At 39.9% G+C, this 8333-nt stretch overlaps 1 long non-coding RNA gene across 1 annotated transcript; it reads left to right on the forward strand.

The window, feature by feature from the left end:
• The first annotated feature begins 428 nt into the window (after positions 1-428).
• On the forward strand, positions 429-4160 carry LOC115462341. Its single transcript, XR_003940825.1, has 3 exons — positions 429-485; positions 3592-3817; positions 3908-4160. It is a non-coding gene; the product is annotated as an uncharacterized LOC115462341 (long non-coding RNA).
• Positions 4161-8333: the final 4173 nt, after the last annotated feature.

Consider the following 8333-nt stretch of genomic DNA (forward strand, 5'->3'; position numbering starts at 1 on the left):
CAATGCCAGATCACCAGGGTGCAGGGAGAGATCCAATGCATTAGATCAGGCCCCTTAAGCGTCTAAGCTGGAGAAGGCCCGATTGTGTGTGCCACTCGCTGAATGCATGTGACTTGACATGTCTGTAATAACTGGATTTCATGATGCTGAGGACATGGGAATCTGTTGGGTTTTTTTTTTTGTTTTGTTTTGTTTTTTTACTCCTTGTAAAAAATAAGGCTTGATCCTCTACAGGAAGAGTAGGGTACAAGTTGAATAAACAAGTGACTGTTCAGCCAAAAAGAAGGAGGTTACTTGGAATGAGCCTGTGATGGCTGCTTAGGCTGTCTCCTTTTCCTTAGACTTGATTTAGGGAAGGATTAGTGCTGGGCTTTTTAGGTTTTTCTTATAAAGAGAATGTAACTTCTCTTCCTTCTGCACTCCAATATGCTTGTTCATCTAGAGGACACTGCTGATTCTCAGTCCAGAGCAGAAAGAGGTTGCAGGTTTGTACAGTGAACTTTTATTATACCAACTTTTTTAAACTTTTATCCTGTTGTTTCTGACTGTGAGGTTATTAAAGATCTGCGTTTTAGAATGTTTTGTATGTTGGGAGTATTGAACAGGGGTGTTGGGTTAAAGATGATGTTATTAGGATTTAGCTAATGCCTTTCAGTAGCAGTTCAGAACAAGTTATATTCAGATATAATGGGTATTTCCTTATCTCTGAAGGACTTACAGTCAAAGGGTCCAGTATTCAAAGCACCTGCTACCTCAATAAATAGCACTGACTGGGGTCATACCAGAGACATAGCTAGGTGGGTCGCCAGGGGAGCGGCCACTCCCCCAAATGGACTTCCGACGGTGCCTATTTTTCACACGATCTATCGCATTTAAAATATGTGCTGATGCTGTCGGTAGTCAACTCTCTGCTCCCCCTGCACCCTCAACCTGACTACACTTCTGGGTCATACCCAGGTTTTCAGCAAAGAAGAGTGACCAAAATGATAAAAGGGATGGACGTCTCAAATGAGGAAAGGCTAAAAAGGTTAGGGCTCTTCAGCTTGGAAAAGAGATGGATGAGGGGAGATATGATTGAGGTCTACAAAATCCTGAGTGGTGTAGAACGAGTAGAAGTGAATCAATTTTTTTTTACTCATTCCAAAAGTACAAAGACTGGGGACACTCAAGGAAGTTACATTGAAATACTTTTAAAACAAATAGGAGGAAATATTTTTTCACTCAACAAATAGTTAAGCTCTGGAACGCTTTGCTGGAAGATGCAGTAACAGCGGTTAACATATCTGGGTTAAAAAAAGGTTTGAACTGTTTCCTGGAGGAAAAGTCCATAGTCTGCTATTGAGACAGACATGGGGAAGCAGCTTCTTGCCCATGGATTTGTAGCATGGAATGTTGTCACGATTTGGGTTTCTGCCAGGTACTTGTGACCTGGATTGGCCACTTTTGAAAACAGGATACTGGGCTAGATGGACCATTGGTCTCACCCAGTATGGCTGCTCTTATGTTCTAACATTATCCAGATAATAATGCTGAAAATCCATGCAGACCACCCTGGTGCTATCTAGATAGAGCCAGGGAGACCCAGGGGCAGTCAGAGGACTGGTAATATTCTGTACCACTATCACGATAACTATCCAGGCAACTTAGAACAGCAAAAAGACTGAATATCACTATTATCCAGATAATGTGGAAGCAAGGAAACAGCACCACACAATAACAATTGTGAAGATTGTTGTGTGGCAAGAAAACATACCCAACATAGCTACATTTCACCTACAGAGGCTGCCTCAGGGGTCTGGTGTAGAATACATACTGGCAGCAGCTACCACTATACCTGGATATTTAGTGCCAATATCTAGATATTGGCTGGTGTTAAATAATACGGCTTCCCCCAGATTATATATATGGTGCTTTGAGTTGCGCACGCAAATGTAGATGCATGTCCACTTTGTGTGCACAACTTAATTGATTAATTAATTAATTTTATTTATTTGTTGCATTTGTATCCCACATTTTCCCACCTTTTTGCAGGCTCAATGTGGCTTACAATGTTCGGTTATGGCATTCGCCATTCCAGAGTAGAAAGTTACATTTGGAGTTGCATAGAGAATAGGATAATAGGCATAGAAAGAGACCAGTTAGACTATAAGGTGAAGTGGTGATGTATAGCGTTTACAATAGTTGATCGATGTCATGATATGCCTTGTTGAAGAGATATGTTTTCAGAGATTTGCGAAAGTTGGTTAGTTCGTAAATTGTTTTTAAGTTACGTGGTAAGGCATTCCACAACTGCATGCCCGTGTATGAAAAGCTGGACGCATGTGTTTGTCTGTATTTCAGTCCTTTACAGCTGGGGAAGTGTAGATTGAGGAATGTGCGGGCTGATCTTTTTGCATTTCTGGGTGGTAAATCCACAAGGTCTGACATGTAGGCCGGGGCATCTCCGTGAATGATTTTATGAACTAATGTGCAGATCTTGAACATGATACGTTCTTTAAGTGGCAGCCAGTGGAGCTTTTCTCTTAGTGGTTTTGCGCTTTCATATTTTGTTTTTCCAAATATGAGTCTGGCTGCGGTGTTCTGGGCTGTTTGAAGTTTTTTGATGATTTGTTCTTTACAGTCAGCATAGAGTGCATTGCAGTAGTCGAGGTGACTTAGCACCATTGACTGTAACTACAGCCAATCAGCTCCGATAATTGGACAATAGCAAGCAGTTTTCGACACTTGCCTTCCTGTGTCTTCTCCTTTAGTCTGTCGTCTCCTGCTCCTGTATGCCAGGACCCGGGTTATTGCGTTAATGCAATTATCCGGATCCTGGCACACAGCAGGAAAGAGACAGACCCGGAAGCAGGTAGGTAGGAAGAAGTTTCTGCTCCCTCGAAACCAGCCCCCCCCCCCCCTTGGAGGCCGGCCCCAGGAACCCTGCCCCAGCCCTGCTCCTCTTGGCAGCCCTGCCCACTGTAAAGCCATTTTAAGTTGTGGTAAGCACATGCTAGTGCTTACTGCAGCTTAGTAAAAGGACTCATATGTAATTTGCCTAAGGCCACAATTACTGTTAGTGGGATTTGAACCCTTACTCCCCTGGGCTTCTGCTTCACTTCATGATTCTATTGTGTGTATTACATTGAAATGTATACTGCTGTGATCTTAACTTTGAACAGTGGTTTATGAGATGCTGTCAAATAATACACAGCCCCTGCTTTTTGAAACTTATATTATTAATAAGTTAGACAAGATACCTCAGGCCTTTAATTTAAAGCGGTGTTTCCAACTGCAAGGAGTGAGGTCTAATGAGCATCATCTAAGGGAGCAGCCTGTAGGCAAGGAAAGGATGCCATGTGCAAGATGAATACTTTTTCATTTTAAAAACAGCTTCAAAGAGGTGTTTTCAGTCTGGATTTGAATCTGGCAAGAGAGGGGGAAAGACATATAGATCCATCAGCAAAGTTGTCAGTCCCTTTTTTCAACAAAGTATTTATGCTGCCAGTAAATAAAAGAAGCAACCACATTGAGTATCTACCTCACACAATGACAAGAGATTGCAAAGGTTTGACATTTGTCTACAAATAATGATTTTTGTTTCTTTTACAGCAGTTCAGTTTCATGCTGTGCTTTCTGCTATTACATCTGGTAGGCACTACAGTGAGAGGATGAATTTTGTACTGAATCAACGATGGCCTTTCATCACAGTGAGGGCCTTAAACAATCATGTTTTTCTTTCCTTTTCTATGCCTATAGTAAAAAAAAAAATGAAGATTTGATGTAAATCTAAAAAGTATGGCTGTGCTGTTTCAGACAGGGAGCAAACACAGTGCAAGTAAGTTTATTGGTTCAACTGTCTTTCTAAACTAAAAACCCTGGAAGTGAAGAAGTTATTATTTTTAAATTCTATGTGCTCTCCATGCAGGCCACCTTCAAAGTACGGAACAACAAATAACTGTCCACCTGCATGCACTTATCTACTATTCAAAATCACACTTCAGTTGGACACTAATGCTGTTGTTTTGCTGCCAGAACGAGTTAGGATTGTCTAACGTTTCCCAACTCACAGGGTAGAACTGTTCCTATTCTGTCTCTTCTGGCTAAGAATAGGAAATGCCTTAATTTGTGTTTCTGTTGACAACCCATTTCCTGATTGTATCATTTACTGTATTATGTTCCATTTGTACAATAAAACAGTCCTCAGAGATTATCAAAACTGTGCTGTATTTTATATGGTATCTATGGCTTACAGTTGAAAACTGGAGAAGCAAGACTCAGGAAGGCCAGGCAAAGAATGGGAGTGACAGGGCAGATCAAGTGTGAAAGGAAAAGGTTTTAGTGCTGGACCTCTAAAGAGACTGCAAAAGTGGGACCATGGCTAGGGAAAGCAAAATTAACCAGAAGAGTTGAAAATCTAAGTTCATCAGACAGCCTGTTCTACAAACCTGAGCTAAACGGATTAAAGTGAAAATATAAAGGTAAAAAGAGAAATACCATAAGATTTATGCCACTGGTCACATCTCCAGATTTTGTAAGATTTTGCGAGATGTCCACTTTCCTGCAGCAGTGGGGCCCGAAAACGTTTTGGAAAAAGATGTTGATTTAATGGAACATGAGTTAGATTGGACATTATTTTGAAACAGAGTAAATCACCCACTGTTATCAGCCAGTTTAACATAATCTTTTTTTTTTATTGTGCATTGTTCAATTTTTTGAACACCAGTTAAACTTTGTAAAATAAGGTCCATGGCTTCTCCCCTTTGCTGGCATTGTGAGTGAGAGTGGGGAACTTCAGTTCATATGTTATTCTATTGTCCAGTGATTTTGAGTTTTGGAAATGCCTGTGAGCTCATATAACCCGATTGTTCCACTTGGAAGGGGATATATCATATGCTGTAGTTATTTTTAAATCTGTAGTACTAGACATGGTATTGTCTGTATCTCAGCAATGTTTGCAGGATATTGTGTTGTCTTCAGCCTACAAATGTATTTATGACATTTTTATCTCATATTAGCCCAAGAATAGCTCAGGTTCAATATGGCTTAACATCAGTAGAATGGTATGCATTTTGAAAAGTATCAATTCTTATAATACATCATATATAATGGGTTGAAATTTTAAATGAACTATTTCAACCTAAGTAACAATAATCCTGAAATATACATTTCTATACTGAGAAATGATAGAATACTAAAAGCAACTAGTTGACAATTTCAATATAGAATAGATAAATAAGCAGACTCAACTAGAATGATAGTGAGTAAAACTATACTAAGCAATATTAGATAGGTAATCTTTAATTATAGAGTGATCAAGTAAGAATTCAATTATCCAAGAGATAAGAAGTAATTAAAAGAGATAGAATATAATATAGAAGGATCAAACGTTCAATTCAAAATTAGTCCTTTGCTTTATTGAAGGTTGAACTGAAAATATGAGTTTTCAGTAAATTTCGAAACATCATAAGTACACAAGTAATGCCATACTGGGAAAAGACCAAGGGTCCATCGAGCCCAGCATCTTGTCCACGACAGCGGCCAATCCAGGCCAAGGGCACCTGGCAAGCTTCCCAAACGTACAAACATTCTATACATGTTATTCCTGGGATTTTGGATTTTTCAAGTCCGTTTAGTAGCGGTTTATGGACTTGTCCTTTAGGAAACCGTCCAACCCCTTTTTAAACTCTGCTAAGCTAACGGCCTTCACCACATTTTCCGGCAATGAATTCCAGAGTTTAATTACACGTTGGGTGAAGAAAATTTTTCTCCGATTTGTTTTAAATTTACTACACTGTAGTTTAATCGCATGCCCCCTAGTCCTAGTATTTTTGGAAAGCGTGAACAGACGCTTCACATCCACCTGTTCCACTCCACTCATTATTTTATATACCTCTATCATGTCTCCCCTCAGCCGTCTCTTCTCCAAGCTGAATAGCCCTAGCCTCCTTAGTCTTTCTTCATAGGGAAGTCGTCCCATCCCCGCTATAATTTTAGTCGCCCTTCGCTGCACCTTTTCCAATTCTACTATATCTTTCTTGAGATGCGGCGACCAGAATTGAACACAATACTCAAGGTGCGGTCGCACCATGGAGCGATACAACGGCATTATAACATCCTCACACCTGTTTTCCATACCTTTCCTAATAATACCCAACATTCTATTCGCTTTCCTAGCCGCAGCAGCACACTGAGCAGAAGGTTTCAGTGTGTTATCGACGACGACACCCAGATCCCTTTCTTGGTCCGTAACTCCTAATGTGGAACCTTGCATGACGTAGCTATAATTCGGGTTCTTTTTTCCCACATGCATCACCTTGCACTTGCTCACATTAAACGTCATCTGCCATTTAGCCGCCCAGTCTCGTAAGGTCCTCTTGTAATTTTTCACAATCCTGTCGCGAGTTAACGACTTTGAATAACTTTGTGTCATCAGCAAATTTAATTACCTCGCTAGTTACTCCCATCTGTAAATCATTTATAAATATATTAAAAAGCAGCGGTCCTAGCACAGACCCCTGAGGAACCCCACTAATGTAATCATTTGTGTAATTTGTTTAGGAAGAGAGTTCCAAATGATTCCTCAAAATCGGAAATATGCTAGTTGTTTCCTTAATCATCATTTTTGGTTGAACATTATTTCTGCAGTGCATAAATACGACCTACTGGCTGTGGGAAAAAAACAATTGATGGACACTAGTATCTGAGATATGACAACTACTGATGGAACCAACTGAAGAGTCTTTTCTGGAAGCTGCATTAGGTGCTAACATGCACCTAACACAGCTAAAATTGGAGTACCATGGGATGCGCTCAAATGTTCTGCGATAACTCTGAAATCTGTGCATACTAACTGCATGCTAGAGGCTGACCAAATTTCATTTTCGGCACCAAAACCAGACTGAAATCTGGAACCAGCACAGGCAGCCATTGCAACAGAGCAGCGGCACAGGGCAGGAATGAGTAGGGTTCATTCCAGCCCCCCAAAGAGGCTATGAGACCACCAGGGTTGCCTAAGATAGGCCTGGGGAGGGCCTATAGGTGGATGGGTGTGATGGGGGAGCAGAGAGTGATCACGGGGGGATGAGCTTGGGTGGGCAAGGGCTTTTTTGGTTGGGTGTGGGGAGCAGTTTGATTTTGGTTTCAATTTCTACCACAACTGAGCGGCCAATGTCGGTAGCAGATTAAGTTTCAGTAGAAACTGAAGATCCTGGGTTCAGTAGGGCTCTACTGCGCACTAAAAAATATTTCAAACTTTTTGTGAAGGGGTATGTCGGGTGGCAAGTGGGAGTTCCTGTGCTAACCAGTTAGCACATCTACATTACCACACATTAACTGGTTAGTACAGGAATACTGCATGAGCCCTTACCCACCTACAAAATTTGTGATGGTAAATGCTCACATGGTAATATTTAAAAATGTATGTTTATTCATATTTGCTAAAATTGCCTTTTTTACAAAACAAATCAAGATGACGTACAAAAAAATCAAAAGAGAAAATAACAAGAAAGTCTGTTAAATATGTTTTTTTCAATCCCAAACAATTTAACTGTTTTCTAGATTCCAAAATAGCCCTGTTACCCTCAGACCAGTCAAGACAAATTGTAACATGTACTCTGTGAAATAATTAGATTCCTGGAACTTCCTCCCTTATCCCTAATTCCTAAGGAATGTATTTTCCATAAATGACTAGGATGTTGTGACAGGCCTCTATTTTTGTGGACTATAGATGATTAATGTAGGAATATTCACATTCTATAATGCAAATTATTGGTATGTTTACCTGATTTTCTCTTTGTTTGTTTGTCACATCGCATGTCAATATAGGATGGAAAATGTATATTATTAATTTTCTTTGATTTTGTAAATCATCTTTGCTAAATCAATAAATATCTTGAAATTATTGTCAAACTTTAAAACAAAAATAAAAAAAAAGAAAATAACAAGAAAGGAACTCTATTATAAAAGGAAAGACACTCCAGTATACCAAGAGAACATTCAATAAACCAAGCAACATCGACTGCATGCTGTTCTTAAGACAGATACCACTTGCCGTTAGTTCCCTGGGACTCTAGAGAGCATTGAAGGCTTAGCTGAAGAAAAATGTTTTCAGATCTACCTTAAAATTTTTTAAAGATGGCTCTGCTCGAAGAGGAGTGAGCAGAGAGGGGACCAGAAAATAGCGCCTTTTCTAGTTGACTCCCAATAAGTATATGAAAGACCGAGAAGAACAAGGCAATGATCATTTAATGAGCAAAGCTAGCACACTGGAACATGCATGATCATCAGGAAGGCAAGATAGTCTGGGGTTCCAGTGTGAAGGGCTTTATATAGCAGTGAAAGAATCTGAAATC

This window comes from Microcaecilia unicolor, chromosome 2 (genome assembly GCF_901765095.1).
Source record: "Microcaecilia unicolor chromosome 2, aMicUni1.1, whole genome shotgun sequence".
In the NCBI taxonomy this organism is placed as follows: Eukaryota; Metazoa; Chordata; class Amphibia; order Gymnophiona; family Siphonopidae; genus Microcaecilia; species Microcaecilia unicolor.